This window comes from Dermacentor silvarum, chromosome 1 (assembly GCF_013339745.2).
Source record: "Dermacentor silvarum isolate Dsil-2018 chromosome 1, BIME_Dsil_1.4, whole genome shotgun sequence".
Classification (NCBI taxonomy): Eukaryota; Metazoa; Arthropoda; class Arachnida; order Ixodida; family Ixodidae; genus Dermacentor; species Dermacentor silvarum.
The window spans coordinates 220,176,705-220,196,198 of record NC_051154.1 but is presented as its reverse complement, the minus strand read 5'-3'; the positions used below and the strand labels follow the sequence as shown (position 1 = coordinate 220,196,198).

General features: G+C 46.9%; 1 long non-coding RNA gene and 1 pseudogene across 1 annotated transcript in view; both read right to left on the bottom strand.

Annotated features, from left to right (window-relative positions):
• The window catches only part of LOC125942073 (uncharacterized), a 64,431-nt gene extending 53,696 nt beyond the window's left edge, over positions 1-10,735 (bottom strand). Inside the window, exons 1-2 of the long non-coding RNA XR_007464770.1 lie at positions 10,361-10,735; positions 4,274-4,374 (exon numbers count right to left, since the gene is read on the bottom strand). This is a non-coding gene — a long non-coding RNA (uncharacterized LOC125942073). The remainder of the gene's footprint in view (positions 1-4,273; positions 4,375-10,360) is intronic.
• On the bottom strand, positions 6,057-7,295 carry LOC125942072 (high-affinity choline transporter 1-like; annotated as a pseudogene).
• Positions 10,736-19,494: the final 8,759 nt, after the last annotated feature.

Genomic DNA, 19,494 nt, shown 5'->3' with positions numbered 1-19,494 from the left:
TATACTGAGCTTAGTCAGTCATCGATATCCAATCAACAGCTAATCCGGAAAATTCCAGAAAATGCTGGGGATGAGTTGGTAGTGCTTAGCCTAGCCCAAATACGTGGCCAATACCTTGCGATAGGCAATCGATAGCCAATCAATAGCTAATCAATCAGTAATGAGTTCATTCCGGGGAATGCTGGGGAAGACTTGGTAGTGCTTAGCCTAGCCCAAATACGTGGCCAATACCTTGCGATAGCCAATCGATAGCCAATCAGTAGTTAATCGATAATCAGCAAATACTCAATTCATTCCGGGAAATGCCGGGGATGACCTCGTAGTGCTTAGCCTTGCCCAAAGACGTGGCCAATACCTTGCTATAGCTAATCGTTAGCCAATCAATAGCTAAATGATAATCGATCAGTAATCAATAAAATCTGGAAAACGCTGGGATTGACTTGGTAGTGCTTCGCCTAGCCCAAAAGCCAGGACTAGCTAGGTGCCCATCAGCTCCGCTGTGTCTTTAGCATTGCGCTTCCAGGGGAAGCTACGCTAATTTTTTTATTAAAGAAATCTGTATAATTATCCTGCAATATTTACTACTATGCTATTGGCCCTGAGATTGAGCCTAGTCGTTGCCTAGCGGGCACCGTGGCTGAACCAAAGATAGCGTGGATTGCGCCCCGCCTCGTCTGCTATAGACACTAAGCGTTCACATACATGTGCGTGTGCGGCGTGAAGACCGTTTCTTCCGTGGTCGTAGCACAGTCGTAAATGCTTGTCGGTATTTTTTGACGATGTCCAAAAGCATTTAGCCTTGCGCTGTCCTCTTTGTTCTGTAGTAAGACCAATGACCGCCCGTGTCGAGCACACGGTATGTAATTGTCGCACCCTCCGCTCACCACAATCATATCAATTTTATTATCGCTAGGTGTTTCGACTACATCACAAAAAGCATTTTACCTCGCCTTAAACAAATGAAGTTGTAGGTGCGAGACGTGAATGCCTCGCTTTAGCGGCTTGTCAATATGCGTTGATCACTCCGCAATCTCTGTGATGCCAGTAAGCATGAACGGGGTGGTGTGAACATCACTCATCAGTAGAAAAAAAATTATAAGCATGCACTCATATATCACGTCATAGACTTTATATTACAATGACTGCATTAAGATAATTGCGATAATTGCATCACTCTCGCTTAGTGGTTACGTGACCACAAATGTTCTTCTAATATATGGTTATGATGCCACTACGGTGAATTCATTTTTCCACGCAATGAAATCGTCGGCTTTTGTGCCTTGATTCGCTGCTGCAGAATGAAAGCTAAAATATAGTGTTATGTGAGGATCATGTGTGAAACGGCACTCTCTAGACGCAGGAAGTCAGAGTGCTGAGCTTAAACGCGGCTATTATTATTTTCCTTCGCTTTTGACTGTGGCATTTTAGGTTGTCGCAACACACTGGCTTACCGCCCGTTGAATCAAGATTTTCCTTGGAAACGCGCAGAACCTTACTATTACACGCGCATATAGAGCGCCAACTGTCAGATTTGTTTTGGCACTTTTCCTTGCTTCTATACTCTGTGCATTCGCATTGAATCCAGTCTAATCACTTAAGGTTTACCTATTTACCAAGAGCCATCATATCAATGTTCTTGAAGCTCAATCGAAGAATGAGGCACACGCAGCTAAAGCTGATCGTTTAACCCCTAGATGATAGTCATGCGATTATACTGCTAAGTTTGATAGCCTTACACTAGAAGTGTAAAAGATGAAATATTTTTTCATGCGGTGAACAATTTTCACGCCACCAAATTCTAGTTACGCTGAATCTGGGATGTTATAATGGAAAGCTATTTCATTCTGATTTTATTCTGATTTTAGATTGCCGCCGACCCGCAATGTTTTTTGAAGGGCCCAATCAAATGCTCTCCTCGTTTACAGGAGGACCCTTTTGTTTGGATTTACAGGTTTTTCCTATTTAAATGGCTGACGAGGGGCGAGGTGCGCGTAGAGGTGGAGAGGGGAATTCCTTGTGACCGAGGGAGCGGAGCGATAGTAGGTAGCCCTGGGAGGAGGGTTGCGGGGCCGCCGTCTCGGAGTGGGCCGAGCGTCATTGACGTCACGCCAGTATCACACAGGAAAGGCAGGGATGAGGAGAGTGGTGCCAGCGTCTTCGATTGGGTCCGCTTCCCTTCGTTTTACTTTAGGTGGCTCCTCGACGATCGCAGAGGCGTGCAACGAGGCGCTAAAAATGCCGCCAAAACGAATCCTCAGCGCAGAAGAAATTTTGCTGAGCGCCCCCGTGTCGAGAGCGCTCGACAACGTTGTTCTGCCAAGAAAGTTGTGGAACGGCAGCAGCGACCCGGACCAGATGAGAAAGTTTAGCTTTCAGCGCTGTGAAACGGAACGTCAGCAACCGTCTTCGACTGTTGTGCTAACAACTATACTTAGAGAACCACTGCGCGTTTCAGTGGTCCACAAATTATTCAGTCGTCTTTAACCATCTTCGATGATTTCTGAATGTTTTTTTTTCTTAGAGAGGCAGTATGGAAACGTCATTTGTTTTATTGGACATAAATGCCTGATAAATTAATTGTGTGCGATATACTAAGATTAAGATTGTCTAATAACCTTTTAGCGCAAAAGTTCTTCCAATACATTTCGAAATAAATACAAGTACTCTGATTTTTAAAAGCCATAGCGACATGTGATTCCGAATACTATCTACGCCGTTCAGCGTCTGCAGATGGCAGCCACCGTGGAAACAGTTGATCGGCTCTACAGGCCGCGTTTCTTTTATTTTTGCCTGTAGAGCTGCGAGATGAATTGAGGTCTCGGCTACCGAGGTGTACTTCCGAACGAAGAGTATTGTATTTGCTGCAGCCAAGCGGGATACCATAAAGAGTTGAGCGAGATGAGCAAACACTTGTTTTTATCTAACTTCGTTGAGCGAGGGCATAGCCTAAATACGTGCATGACGTTCCACATAGAATACGCTCAAATTATTGCTTGATGTGCTGTTTCGAAATTCTTTTTTATTATAGGCAAAAAAATCTGTTCTCGCCGGCGGCTCAGAGCCGGGGCTACCAGATCCCTCCAACCACAGATCCGCAAATTGGCTTGCGTAGTAGCCCAACAGTAGCCAAAGGAGAAAATTTTAAATAGCTCAAAGCTAGCCGAAAATTTGTGTTTTTTTTGTGAATTGGTTCTAGACGCATTAAATTAATTTTCCGCAAGACATCTACATATTAGTTTCTTTCATGGATCTACATATGAGTTTCTTTCACGAAAAACAGAAGGCCGAGATTTGACGTAGGATTGCGCTAGAGGTACTGAATAAGCCACCCAAAAGGCGCTAAATGAAATTTTCTGTTCTTGCAAAGCCATATGTGTTCAGTCCACTCAACCCGAAGTTTTATGGTGGCTTTATCCGGAGTATGGAGGAACCATTTTAATTACATGCACACACATGCAGCCTCGAGTTGTCATGTTTCACTTTTCCCATGCACTCGCAGCACGAGTTCAAGGAGTACTGCAACGCAGCTCGCAGGCAAAGTTATAAGGTAAATGCGGACTTGATGACCAAGACAGCCTTTTATTTCTCAAAGCCAAATAAAAAGTAAATAAAAAACATAACAAGAACCCCCAAATAACGGCACTCAATAAACACGATGAGCATTGGTACGCTTTCATCATCATCACCACCATCATCATCATCATCAGCCAATATTTATGTTCACTGCAGAACGAAGGCCACTCCCTGTGATCTCCAATTACCCCTGTCTTGCACGAGCTGATTCCAACTTGCGCCTGCAGGTTTCCTAACTTCATCCCCCCACCTAGTTTTCCGCCGTCCTATAACTATGCTTTTAGCATAGTTATAGCTAGTGACAGTTTCGCAGAACAGAAAGCAACACAATACACGAAACAATACAATAGATTGAAATTTAAAATGCAGTACAATAAATGGCGGCTGTACCTAAGAATCAGGAATGTTAACAAACTGGCAACTACAATATTTTGCTAAATTGATCAGCAAAGCAGGGTACTTAGTGAGTGCCAGCCCCACTGATTATTTACTGCATTTTTGCTGCCGCCGAACTTGGTATGCGGTGGACAATTGCAAATGATCGTCCGCTAAAGTGATGATCTGGCGTTCATCCCCTCCTCAACGTAGCTTATTTAGTGGCTCTAGGAAAGACGAGTTGTAAAGAGTTGTGTGTTCTTAGAAAAAAAAATGTAGCCCAGCAATAGCCCCACAACCAAAAAGATTCTTTTTTTATTTCAACTCGAACGAGAGGTAGCCTTGTCTGGCAACCATTCTCTGAGCAGCCAGCCTCAGAGCAACAGCCGTCTTCTATTTCTTTCGGACCGGCACAGTCTCCGGCTACTAAAGAAAGAAAGAAAGAAAAAAAAAGAAAAAGAAAGATAATGAAACACAGGCACACACAGTTTTGCTTGACTTATTAATCAGGCGTAACCAGTGTGTACACATCATTTTGAGATGCGTAGCTTTCACGGTTTTCAGACGTCGAAAGACAGACAATCGAAGTGGGCGTGCCCGAAAAAAGTTTACCAATGGCGGAAGGCTAATGGCAGAAATTGAATGGATACGTATTTGAATGGTTTTACGTTAGAGCACCCCTAAAATATTGCTCAACTTCTAGCTGATGGAGACAAGGTGCGATTTGAGGGCTTAATTTACATACTGCAGAGCAGTTCACTAGTTTAGAACACCATCAAAGGTCTTGCATGGCGTGTTTGAACCGGTGATTAGCTAAAAATTTTAAACGCTTGTAGCCCCAGAAGGACGAGATGAATAACGGATTCGCATTCGTCAAGCACGTTCACTGATACTCTAACAGCGTGAAGACGACAGTGCGATGCCCAATTTGCTTCTGCTCATAATAATAAAAAAAAGGCAGACAAGCCATCGTGGGCGTGGTATAACTACGAAAAAAAAAAAAAACAGTCGTTACGAGATATGCACGCCGTGCATGTGCATGTGACTCTGCTGGCTAAGTAGATAACGCGAGGAGCAATCCGCGGCGTGGCCTCTGGGATCGCACGGGCACGCCGGTGCAATCTCCGAGGTCACGTCCACGCTAACGTACTTCCACCGAAATCCACCAGGGGATAATGTTAGTTTATCTTGCGCCGAATTTAAACCATATAAGAATATAAGCCCCGATTCATTCTGAAGGTGCCTTCAAGTACGTGTAGACGGGGACGAGTTGGGTTGGCGGTTTACAGCCAGCAGCGAATTGAACAAGACTTGCTGCTCGCGCGCGCTGTTATTTCGCCTCGACAGCAGGCTACTGCTGCGAGCTCGGGCGGACAAGAACGAGTTGATGTCGACACAGGCTGCCTGAGCTCGACGTATACCACTACCCGTTCGCGTCTGGTTTACGTAAGCGAAAGCCACATAAACAACGGCCGGGAGCTGTGCTCTCTGCCGTCCGACTTTTGGACCTGCAGGCGCGAGTGTGGTGCAAATGGAAGAAATGTTGAAGGTAACAAAGCCGATATTTTTTTTTTCATCGCTTTTTCAACCAAAGCTTCAGCGAACAAGGAGCTCACCTCTACGGTCCAACTAAACCTGCCAATGCGGGCGTTCGATTTCACAATTGGCAAAGGATACGCTTTTGCGTGGTGGCGACGTTTGTTTTCCTTCTGCATGCTGACATGTGCCGACGAGAGGTTGTGAAGGGCTGAAACCCACGCAAGTGCGAACGAGGAATGTGGGTTTACGGGCTGGATGGCTGTATAGCAACTCTGTTGGTTTCTTGTTTAGCGTGTCCTGTCTTGCAATGAAGGATTTGAAACTTTCTGTCCGGGGCATTTGTGCCCTTAACACACTCGAAGGTGAAATACTTCTTTGTAGTGAAATTTGTGCTGGTAACGCAAGTTTTCCACCTTCACGAAGGCGAAAAAAAAAAGAAGAAAATGAGATCAATCGTGCACGTTGGGCTTGCAAGCACGTGTTACTGGTTCAATGTCATAACGCTCCTAACTAAAAAGCAGATAATTTGTTAGTAGCAATTATTGAACCGTGCTCATCAAGGTAGCGCTGGCGGGACCGTGCATATCTCTTGTAACAGAAAAGGTTAAAATTGGGAGTAACCTCTACCAACCGCACAAGGAAACCTCGGCACATGGCAATTTCAATGGAAGAAGTCAAAGAAGGTATAGGGAGGCTACAATAGAACACCTATACGCGACTCCCCGATTCTTACACTGATCGCGCAACATCCGAACCCTCAGAGGAGCTCTTTTCCTGCGAGGTTTTCTTCCTCTATTCCTCTCTGCGCCGTTTCCTCTTGCTCTGGCAATTCTGCTCGTATTTCGCTGCGTTAGCCGAGATGACGGAGAGCGATGTGGCCGACACTGAATGCGGGCGTGACTGCGCGTCTGTCGCTACTTTGAAGGCAGAGACCGGGAGGGGGGGGGGGGGTGCATCCTCTCCGGGTGATGCCCGCGGATGTCCGGGAGTATCAAGCTTCGGCGTCGTCTGGCTACCGGGCACCTGATGCACCATTGTGATAACGGCGGTCGCAGAGTCGGTGGACGACGTCCCGTAGTCGACGGTCGCGTGGTGGTCTCGTCGCTCTCCCCAACGCGAGCTTGAGACGTGGACTTCGCGTCGGCGGCGCCGGTGTCGGACAGCCTCGAGCAAACGTCGACAAGCGGCGGTGGCTGCTGCTGCTGCTGCTGCTAGGTGGATTATGCCTCCTGGAAGGCTAGCGCGTTCTTGGCTGCTTCTGGGGGATGGCTGAAGAGCGCGTCGTCACAGTACGACTGGAAGCAGCCCAGCATGTCGTATAGCGCACCTGCACACAGCAGCGCACCGCGAATAGCCAGGTGGAAGGGCGCGAAACTGCCAGCAGGCTGTGCAGGCTGGTCAGCATGGCGAACGCACGCGCGGGAAAGAGCTGCAGGCCGGTCTGCTCGTCGTAGTAAGGGTAGTGGATGGAGGGCGGCAGGCTGAGCCCTTTCTCGCCGGCACCCACTCGCAGCGTGACGCCCACGGTGAAGGCAGCCACCGAGCCGTAACGGGTTTGAAATGCGGCGGAAGTGGATGACGGAGAGGAGCTGCGGGAAGATCACCACGTACACCATGCCGGAGGAGAAGTACCAGAGCGCCTGGACGGCGACGATGGCCTGGGAGATACAGGTGGCCATAATGCACACCACCTACACTACGCTCAGACGTATCGCCAGGTTCATCTCCTCGAGGGAAGCCAGCGCCGCATATTCGAGGAGTTACCGCACGGCTTCAGCGGGCAAGCAGCTATCATTACAATGATGGACGTTTTTTATGTGAGGACATAATATCGCACGGTGAATGCAGCTTTGTCGCGCAGCACCATCAGGATGGCCGATGCCGAGCTTGAGTCGAAATTCAATGGTAAATAGTTGTCCAATAAAGGATTTCAAGGTAATTTAAGGCTGAGATTTTGAAAAATTCCGAGTGCTATGCAATTATTTTCTATTAATTACCAATTATTTAAATTTGGTTGCAAAATATTCGAAAAGGACGTTTATGTATTGTTCCATCGCCTGCGCTGGTCGCCATGTTGAAAAAAGAAAAAGAAAAAGGAAGGACCACAAAACATCGGCGCTTTAACTATAGCGCCTGTGACCGCCCGATTATTACCTTTCGTGGTGAGTTGAACATCACATCCTTGAAATCTGTCCCGAGACACCTCACTATCCGACAACTACGCTCAAACAATAGTAGCGCGGCCCAATAAATCATTGCGAAAAATTAAGATTTTAGACCACCTTTTGTTTCCTCTGCAATCCATCTCAAAATATTGCTCCTGAAGAAATTCTTGAGGACACTTATTTAATCAATCAAAAATTAAGAATAAAGCTGTTGACTTGCGTAGGCTACCGCTACGGTTGCCGTTAGAACCACCTATTGGCGGATAACTTTTTCTTGAGCTATAGTTGGTCACACATATCGGTAGAATGATTAGGGCGCGGAAAAAGGACGAACTGACGCCCGTCCTGTAGATGTGCGTTCCTTGGTCTCGTTTTTTTTTGCACCTCAATCCTTCCATACTATAGACCTTTTACCGTGAGTAGTATGCGCATCAGGGGCAGTCACATGCCCGCCGACATTCAACGCCTTCTGAATCGAGAACAAGCTGGCATCATCCTCCGCCCGCCGCTCCAGCAACGCTCCGCCATGAGGCCGGGAATCGCTAAGTACTATTTATTTAAAACCCGGAAGAGCACAGGGAAGACGTGCTCTGTCGTGAACTGCAAGAACTGCGACAGAGACTAGAATGTATGCGATGAGACTGTGTGCGAGCTTCGTCCGCCTCATGTGCGCAAGGAACGCCCGTGTTTACGACCATTCGTCATGCACACGTTTCCGCAAGGCAAGCACAACAAGCTCTACCACGAATCACTTGGTAGCCAATTGCCGGTGAGGACCGGAAACAGACCGCTGGCAATGACTGCCAGGCTAACACCAACTGCAGCAGCAACACAGCATTATAGCGCCATCGCTGGCGAAAAATATCGCGGAATGTCGAACTTCGATAAGCATACGTCCGCTCAAACGCAAGTGCGACTGAAGAAACTTCACTTTGCATAGCAGCGAAGTCAAGCATGGAGTAATAGGCGGGCACCGCGAACTTTCTTTCTGAGCCGGGAGTCAAACCGCAGGCGAGCGGTCGATCGGCCATTTGCAACATTTTTACCCATGTGTACGCGAACACATTTTAATCTGCGCTTTTTGGTAACCAGGAAGTCATTTCCAAGTTACCCGATTAGTGCTGGCGCCAAGAATTACGTGGTCGGAACCAACGACCGTGGTCGGAGCAGGTCGCAAGCAGGAATTTTCGGCGAGCGCATACACGCTTATTCCCGAACGCAGTTGTTGCACATACATTTTACGACGACAACAGGCCTGCGCCGCGACCGCAACAGTCTTACATCTCTACGCTGTGAAGTCTAGAATATATAGACGCAAACATCAGGCTGTTACATTCATCGGCTTCAACCGGTAAGCTTGCCCACTGTTAAGGCGTAGACAGAATTAATAATCGAAAACTACACTATACACTGCCTCTGCATCTTTGGCCAAAGTTTTATGTCGTCTACAAACTCAGTGCTCACCGTGGGGGACGAAGTAGCGGCCGTCTGAGTCCTGCCTGCGGCCGCCATGGTCATAGGCAGTGTCCAAAACCCAACGCCTATGACCCGGCTCCTGAAATCGCTTCCGCCACATGCAACCAGCAAAAGCATAGCCTACAATACCTGCATTTGTTTATACAGAGGCAGGTATACCACCTGGATCTGGACGCCACCTATTGTAAACAAGCGAGCAAACGCCGCTCAGAAGGCGCCCAATAACGAGCGCTGTCAGGTAAGCAAATATGGCGGTGCCCATGGATATTTGTTCTGTAAAACGCATATCAGGACAATCTGTCTCTTCAGGAAACCCAGTGACTGTTAGTGCTTGTTTAGTTCACAAAATACTTAACTGAAACTTCTGCTTTTCAAACATCCTATTTAGCTTCCCACGTGCAAACAATATATAAGCAAGTAACCGTAACTGAAATCTTCCAAATTGCAGCAATGTATGCGCGGAACGATTATTAGATTAGGCGCGATATACCCTGGAACACTGTGCCTGTGGAAAGTAAGGTTGCGAGAACCTTTTACCTTGCATGTAAACGCTTATATATACTTGTCTAATCATCTGTCTTAACTTTTCCTCATTCAATTACCGCTTGTTCATTTAAATAATGTTGTTGCTCATTGAGCAAACGTGTGCGTGGTTGACCTATGTGTATTTTCTGGGGACATATTCTCGGACGACCACTTTCGGCCATACTATCCCTTTCGCATGCCGTAGTGCTCAACCAGCCAATCAATTCATCCGGTTTTGCTAAACAAGCCAATAAGCGCGCACTGAAAGTGATATCGCCGAAAGTGGCCAAATGAAAATACGTCCCCTTTATTCTACCAGGTAGTAGCCGCATAGGCTATTATTGTTTCAAGTATTTGTACGCATTTATTGAATTGTTTATGTAAGACTAATTTATGATTGATTAGTTGATTAATTAGTTGATTGATTGATTGATTCATTGATTGACTGAGTGAAACCAGAAGGCCTAATCGATGACTAAAAGAACAATGTGGTGTACGTCAGGGCCGCAAGGCCTTCGAGTCTCTACTTATAATTCGGGTACTATAAATCACTTGTGACAGCATAGATTTCCATCAGGCAGGTAGAAAACTAATGCAGGAGTGCATTAGATAAAATAAGATTTGCATTACGCTAATTCATGCCGAACCCACACGGTCAATGTGCACTTTAATCATGCTAACGCGTGTTGCTACGGGGTAAAGGGTACTTTCCGAAACGTCCTTTTGAAGCGAAGTCCTAGTAACCTTGCAGCGTCGTTCAATGTTCGGTGGCGGCGGTAAGTGCCGTGTTTTTCGTAGCCGCGCCGGTCGCGCCCAGCAGACGACGAGCGAGAAAACGAGAACGCTCTCAGCTTCTGTCAAATCTCTCCCTTCCTCCGGTACCTCTCCATCACGCTCCCTTTCCGCAGCCACCTACCGCCACGCCACACCAGACACGATGGGACAACACTACGCCGGTGGTGCTGGTTAAAGCAATTGCGTCTCGCCCGTGAGGCTCGTGAAAGCAGTCAATATTACCTTTGCTCACACTTGCTTACATTTGCTTCGGTTACGGCAGTCCTCGCGCAAAGCAAGACTATCGATCACCGCGAAACGTCTATAGAACGTGCACTGTGTGGGAGAGGTTTCAGAATACTGTTGTCTGTGTAGCGTAGATAAAGCGGAAGAGAGAGAGAGATAATGGAGTGAACGTGCCGCATTGTTGCATGCCGCTGCCGCGTTGTGGCCAATCTTGCTGTTATGTGTGCCGGGCTGCGCCCCCCTGCCACCTTTTTCTTTCTTTTTTTTTATATTGTTGGCACTTGCAGTGCCGGCGCCGCACGATAACAATGCGCTGGCATTGTCCCCGGCTTGTAAACAACACGCCACGCTGCCGGAAATTTTGCGCAAGTTTGCGTACAGCGAAGCTGCCAGAAGAGCTGGACCGGTGGTTGATGCTGCGCCTTCTGAAAAACGAGACAGGCTGAATGCCGCATGTCATGCCCTCATGAGCTGCGGCTTAAAGGACCCGTCAGATATTTTGGTTACACACTGAAAGTTGTCAGGCGCCGTCCAGAGGGTATTCGAACGTAATAATAATAATAATAATAATAATAATAATAATAATAATAATAATAATAATAATAATAATAATAATAATAATAATAATAATGAAAGAGGGATTTAGTAATAGGGGAGATACCACGTGTTTCTGACGATTACTGTTTCAGATTATTGAAATAAAGTTTTGCTCACCGAACTTCATAACAGCGGCGGACGTCAGAATTTTCGTGGTAATCGCCAATAATATTTATAACGTTTCACCAATCAAGTTACGCGCTAGTGCCCTTTCCGAAGGATCTCAATAAAGTTTTTCCATTCCATTTAGCTGGTATGTTGAAATTACATAAATGAAGTCAGACAGCAGACAAAGCTGAATTTTTTTAGAGCACGAATATTTGAAACTTTCGAATAATGAATCGAATTATTTCTATTCAACCCGAAGAGTGGATTTTCGAATACTGACTATTCGTAAGTACCAATAATTTGTATAATTATCGAATATATCAAATCGTACGCTATCAAACATAAAATTAGAGCAAGATACGCTAATTTTTACCCCCGCGGCCATAGTAGGCATGAAACATGAAAAGTTACGCACAGAAGCAGGATACGTCGCTCAGGGAGCAAGACTTAACAGGCTAAACCACGATCATTCGCTCACTTCGAAGGGTCGTTTGTACGCGTATGTGAACAAAAAGCATATTTGTTCCTAATGCTTCATTTATAATTAGAATCTTGTTAAACCGAACCTCAAGAGACCGGATAAATATGTTCCGGTTTACAGTATGCACTGAGAAAGATGTACAGAGGTACAGGCATTATGTCACACACCCTCTTAACACTGTCAGATATGTTGTTTTTCCGTTGCTTGGAGCAGTGGTCGATGGCTACTGGATTGCCTAATCTTCGGTAGTTTCAGTTTCGAGGAGGTGCCGGCGACCTTTAAAAATAAAATAGTAGCTTTTACGGCTAACTGGGGAGAACGAAGCGCAAAAATACACGGACAATGAACACACCGCATACTTGGACGAGCGCTGACTCACAACTGAAAATTTCAATTGTAATTTCAATCAGCGCTCGTGCAGTGCACTGCGTCGTCTTTGTCCGTGTCTTCTTTTGCGCTGCGTTGTCCCCTGTTAACTATGAACCAACTTGACCAAAGCAAAGTCTTACTCTTACCGCTCCAGTCGGTGGCCGAAGAGCACGCGGACTTGCAGGGGGAGCCCAAATTATCAACGGCACGCTGTAAGGCAGCTGAAATTTAGATTGTCCTTATTTTGGTCATCTATACGGGAAGAGGGGTGGCGCTGCGACGCTGTAGAAGTCTGTACATGCTATTCGTATAAAATTTATCGAATTTTTGCCAGCTTGAGTCTTTGCCACCGCTTTTTAAGGGTGGCTTTCTATTGACCCTTTTCGCGGAGTAGTTCGCTCTAGAAGAACGAGATGGCGCTTTCGGCGGCGCGCCATACGTTGCCTCAGCGAATGCGCACGAATACGAAACCATTACTGCTTCTGCCCTGCTACTGTGCGATCAGCTCTCGGAAATGCAAACTGGGTGTTCGCTAATTCACTGTGCCCAATTCATGCTGCAAAATATGTAACGATAAAGGGAAGACGCGTGCGGTAGTTCGGTGCAAAAATAGTGATTCACATATAAAGGAATGGAATCAACCTGTGTTGTCGATGCTACATAAGGACTGCCTGTGTTGCCGCCCTTCGCGATGCACGGCTTTCCTCGAGGATCAAAAAAGATAATTAATCCGCCAGAGGTGTATAGCTAACTTCCAAAGAAAGGACTTCAACTCCGGAACGTCGGCACTTAAGAAGGAGTACCGCTCGTTACTAAAGGAAGTAGCGCCACTTACTGGCAGAGTAAGCTTCTCGCACGTTATCTACACACATCCACGCCTACTCGCACGCAAACTTACGCCCACCCTATCGCCAACATATCAATAATAAATGAATGGGCGAACACTTGAATCAATGTGCCGAAGCATGAGTTACGGGGACTACACCGACAAGACACGAATGTTTGAAGCTGAGCGTTTCGTGACGGTCCACAGAGTAAGCGAGGGACTAGCGACAACACGTCTTTGCTACAAGCAAAGACGTGTTGCTACAAAGTACAGAACATTTACATTCCAAGCTTTGTGCGCAGCAAGAACAAATCTATTGCAGCAGAGCACACCCACGAGCGACTAGGCTGAAAAAAGATATGGTCGCACGCAGGAACCGAGGAACTTTGCTGAGTCAGAAACATGACAAGCCGCTGCTTCAAAATGTTTGCCAAATAAAGAACGAAGAGGACATTTATTCTGATTTAATTGATATGCGGAAAGGTTGGACAGCTTGGAATACATTTGTAGCCCCGCTTTTAGTACAAACACCGTATACGCTGCTAGCACCGTTTGGACAAGGCGTAATGATCGAGCTCTAAGAGCATATACATGTCCTCCGTGGCTGTGGTCAAAGCTTCGTGTCGTGCACAAAGCCACCGTCTACGATATGTCTCGAAACCAAAGAGTATATATCTTACACCGTGCTCGAAACGGAGGTTTGCTGCGCCGCACGGGCGCCACGCGCTTGCATTTAAACGCGGAGGCAACGAAGACACCTGAGGCAAGCAATGGACACGTCACCACGTGATCAAACATGGCAGCGCCCACAGGAGCGCAGCGAAAAGGGTCAATATAGAAGACGGATGTTGCAAAAAAACATTGGAGGACGCTTAAGCTTCGCCTTTGAGAGTAGAGCGCGATAGCGTTATGGGGACCCGTTCGCATCGCAACGCGTGGCTGTAGGTCTGGTAGAAATGCTGGAAAAGGTGTTTGTGTTTGAGTTTCTTAGTAGCAGAATTAGGTTTTCTCGTACATTCAAATTATAATCCAACGCAGATTGGTAAACAATCCGACGGCGAATCCGACGCCGAATGGTAAAGTCGTACTTTACCATTTTCCTGACGGATTTCGCTGTGAGAAATTCAATTTTTGCTCACCAAAACCTTGCACCACATGGACGGCCTGCGCGGTCGGGGTGGTTGGGGATGATTTCCTCCGCCACCCGCATCGCACGGGGCCCTTAACGCTATCGCGTTAAAATGCACTTGAAATCCTGCATATTTTTCTGAAAAATATCCTTGAGAGCTTGCTTCTGTGGTTCCGTTTAGACAGAGTTGCGAAAATTTTGGTAGCGATTAACGAAAGTTTATTTTTTTCTTTTTTCTTTGCATTACCCAAATACAAGCCAACCAATTTAGATGCTAGCTGCTGCTCCGTTTAAGCGGAAATTTTGTTAAAGGGATTTCCGTTCACGGAGATTTATTTAAACAGCGCTTCATGACGCGCACAATAATGACAGAAACTTGCTAACGTTATGAATAGTAGGATGCAAACACCGTTGTATATTGATTGTAAAAAACACCTGTTCATCATTCGAAAACTAGTGGAGGAGTATTCGGTATTAGATTCGCATTCTATTTGCTTCTGGCACTGTTCGATACGCATTCGAGGATGTCTCAAAAATTAATGACCCCCCCCCCTTTGTTTTTGTTTTTTTACTGCCTATACAAACTCTGTGGCTTGCACCAGTTTCGACAAATAAGTGCTCAAAATCTGCAGAAAAATTCGTTAGGTTCCCGCGCTGAGTATGAAAATACTATTAACTGGAACAGAAGTGCATTTCACGGCACATTTGGTGTCCGTATCTCTTGAAATTGGTTCTAGGCACAAAGTTTCTCACAAAAGCTTGTGCTTTGAGCACTGGCTGGCTTTGCAATTACAACATGTCTTCTAAAGTGACGAATTATATAACAGTTAATTAGTGAAAAATTGTTACTAATGGTAGCGAGCTCATCGCGCAACTTCTTAATTTATGTCCGCCGCTTTTATATAGCTTGGCAAGCAGTGATTAAAGTTCTATATTCAAGCATCCGTTCCTAACAATCAGATATAGGCTTCACTCAAACACGCCGTATAAGCAAATGAAATGTGAGGCGATGATGCGAAGCTGCATGCTGCCTTCCCTGTACAAGAGGCTCTGCATCAGTGCCTCGACCAGCGCACACAAGCGACATTCTTTCACGGCCTTCTCCCATATCGAAGCCAAGGGCCCGCGTGACGTTGACGGCTCAAGCCGGCCGCCTCTTTTTCCTCCTGTCTTCCTTGTTGCATAGCGGACCATTTCCGGCTTCCGATATTGCCCGCTGCGTTTCACTATACGTTTCACGGGAACGACTGTGTTGTTCGTGTTAGCGCAGGTGAGTCCCGTGGCATGGAAATTGTGACGACCTCTCTCATGGCGACGAGGCACGCTTCCCTGCGAACAAGGGCGCGCTGGCTATCATTTGGATTTGCAACTGTTTTCGCGGCGTACACCGGTGTAGTATTTTGCAGACATGGTCACCACCACGTCATTTACGCACCGTTCATGCTTGTTTGCAAGCTGAAACCTGGTGAGGGACCCTGTAAAAACGCCAATAGAGAGTTTTTTTTCTTCTGTCTCTCTCTCTCTCTCTCTCTCTCATATTTTTTTGCAAGTAGCATACTGTTAGCGCTTTAGCGCCATAGTTATCGCACCAGCCACATGCCAGAGCGAGTATACGGTGGGTAATAGTCAGTTATAGCTGGGCGTCGCTGCTCAGATTTTACGCTCTGATGCACTGCAGGGAACACCGTTGATTTCGCGTTATTGATCAGTGCATGCGCCCGATACGCGAGCGACGCGCAGTCATCTTGGCTGCAAAACAACAAAGCAGTCAAGTGGACACACGCTCCGCTGACTTGGCTCTGCAGCGGAGCGAAGGCAGCGTTCTACGTTCGGCTGCCGCCATGAGCGTTGTGCGCACAGGTATCGGTCCGCCGTGAACGGTGGATAATCAAAGAATATACTCGAACAAAAGGAATCCTTACATTATACCACTCCTAAATTCGCACGGCTGCCAGGAACAGTTGCACAGGATCGGCTTTAGCGCAAGAACCGATCCTGCAGAACCTCTGGCGGTCTCGGAACACTTTGATGTGGTTCGCGATCATACTTCCAATAACGTTCACACAGGAGCCACTGATGTCCGCCACCTATATGCATTTTGGGAAGAGAACGGTTATCTTGCTCTCATATAAAGCGTACATAAACTAAAATAGATATCGATCTCAACGTCGTATTTTCCACACCAATAGAGCAACGATAATCGCCGAGAAGCAAGCGAAGCAGCATGCCCAGGATTCCACTCACAATGATGCATGGGCGGAAGTTTCAAAAAAAAAGAAAAAACAAGAAAAAACCGTAAAACACACACACTGAAGCTCTGCCGACTGAGAGCTCAGCGAAGGAGCTGCCATGGCACTTGGCCAGACAGCGGACGAAAAACAAATGCCCTGTTTAGGCGGTCGAAACGCAGGGAAACTCCACGCGAGTGCAGGAATGCGGAAATACTGCGCTGCGCTGCTAGTGAACGTGCCAAGTCGACGCCGTTCTCTGCGACCATTTCGTCTCTTGTACCACGCTTGCTTTCAGCGAATCTGGGTCATGACAGGAAAAGGGTAACAGAATGAGGTCATAAAGGCTACGCGAAATTGTGAACAGCCCCGTGACACTGTTCTTTCCCGCAGTGATTAAGTGTGTCCGTGTTGGCCTTCGATACTGTTGTGAACTCAACGCGGTAGGGACACTCGAGTTGCCCTGGGTTTTGAACCTTATTTAAAACAAGTCGAGACGACGTGCAGGTGATGTTACCCTGGAAACAGAGGAACGCCTTTCCCACTCTGTGCTGCGAGTAGTTCTCTGTTGTTGGGAAATCGCATAGAACTTCAATGATTAACTGTAGCGTTAGCACGATGGAACGTTTGTGCATGTAAAGTCATGCATGTCGTGCTATACGCATCGTTCCTCGTGTAAGGTAAAATGACGTATTTTTCGTCCAGTCACCTTTCTCATGTCTGTCGTGTCAGCGCTACGGTTGTTCTTTTAACTATATTTATAACCCAAACAGCTCGAGAACTGTTTCTGCTGATCTCATAGGACCCTGTATCGCGGGTTATGTTTGTATCATGCTGCCTAAATGAGTTAGCTTAGAACCGGCCGCGGTTACTCAGTGGCAATGGCTTTCTGCTGCAGAATACGAGGTCTCGAGTTCAATTCCAGGTCGCGGGGATCGCATTCCGGTGGGTCGCAATGAAAAAAAAAATGCTCGTGCATCAAGCTTTGCAAGTAAGTAAAAGAACTCCAAGTGGCGGCGTCTCTCATAGCCTCTGTTTTACTTTGGGATGCGAAAATCAATGAATGACTCAAATAAATTCTGGGGTCTCACGTGCCAGAACCACGATGTGTTTATGAGGCACAACGTAGTGAGGAGACTCCGGATTAATTTTGGCCAGCTGGTGTTCTTTAACGTGTTCCTAAATCTAAGTACACGAGCTTTTTTGCATTTCGCCTCCATCATAACGCGGCCTCCGCGGCCGGGATCGAACTCGCGACCTCGAGCGCATAGCCATGGCCCCTAAGTTACCGTGTTGGGTACCAGCCGACCGACCGACCGACCGGCAGACCGATAATTCATTCGCTCTATCAGTCAATTAATTTACCTAAGAGGCATCACGCTTTGAAGCATCGCATAAATTTTCCAAAGCTCCCATTCTAACTACATTTTTTCATAGAACCGCTTGTTCTCTACTGATCATTCAAATGACTCACTACATTATAGGATAGGTGTATCCCATTCCTATAATATTGCCGTTACCTTAGCCCGCATGACGTGGATATGACATTTCCTCGTAATTGACCTGGCCACGTCGCATCATTAGTCCTATGTGCTGCAACGTGACTTGGGCAAAGATGCAGCGCTTCGAGCTGTAGTGACGGACACCACATCCTAGTTTCTAAGAAGTTGTAGGCATATGCCCTGTCGGACCTGCCACTAGTTCGGGAACCGGGGTGCTGCAAAGGGGAGGAGCCGGCTGACCTGCTCGCGCAGCAGCACCTAGCAGATGTTCTGCGAGAACGTGAATGTTGCGCAGAAGACATAGACGAGTCGGCGGACGCCATGGCGGCAGCTGACACGGCTGTCAGGCCCACCGACGACACCACCGTCGGGCTAAGGAGCAGCAGCGACAGGGGAAGCACGCGTGGCGTCTTCGGCCCGCAGCGGAGACGGATCCGAGAAGCCCGCCTGCGAGAAATCTGTGCGCCAAGAGCGGATTTTCTTCATTGGAAATTCAGGTGCTGTACATCTGGTACTGTTCAGGTGCTGTACCTCACACCAACCTCTATGTTACTTTACCATTCATGGCCCTCGGCGAAACAATTGAGCGATTGTTCAGGTTTTCCCCCTAGGTGGCCTTACCCTGGAAAGTCCTCCTGTAGCGGTACACAACACCATGTGGTGTATCGCCGATTGCCGAATTGATGTCAAACTCAAACATGTCCCGAAAAAAAAAAGACGAAGAAAAAGGAAGGTTAGTGATTCGTGAATTGAAGCTCGGCGTCAATTGCCGGGTCCGGGTTCATTATCAAGCGACACCTTTGTCACGTTGACCATGATTACCCTTTAATACTTAAAAATCAATCCAGTTCCGTATATCTTAAAACCATTGTCAATGTCGCAACAATATTGCTTCGTAAAATACTAATTCAACTTGTATAATAATTGTAACATTCCAAATTCCAAGTAAAAGCAGCTCTTCGCCTTCTTTAATTCTTTTTGTCTGAATAATTATGCAGGTTAAGAGGTCTGAATGGGGTGCACAAGATGCGACAGGTAAAAGAAAGATCAACCTCGGGTATTACCTCTCATTGAAACCTTCATTTCGATCGCGGCCCGCTTTGTTCAATGGAAAGAGACCTTTCTGCTCGTCGAGACCCTGTCCAATCGGCTATTCATGCAGAGCGCGCATAATCAGTCGTGCATGACAATTGAAAAGGTGCGTTCAGCGCGGTTTTTTGAAAAGCGCAGAAAAGAGCTCGTTACCATTGTAAACCGAGCCGGTTGTTACGGTTGAATAGGTAATTCTAGATGGCGTCGCTCCTGGGATGTTCGCGTTTTAAAGAGAATTCTCAATGACCGCTTATATCCACTTCAGTGCTGATTTACCGGGATAGCTTGAGTTAGGCAGCGCCCTGGAGCGCATACAGGAGCTGCGAAATTGATCTTCTCGGATATCGAAAGGATAGACTCGCACTTTCGGAACATGTCTTTCGCTAATGGAACAAATTTTAACCCGGTAGTGGCCCGTTGAAGAGCCTCTTCTCGGCAAGGCGCCTGGCATTCCGCTCAGGTGGGCTTTATGGTGGTATACGAGCACGG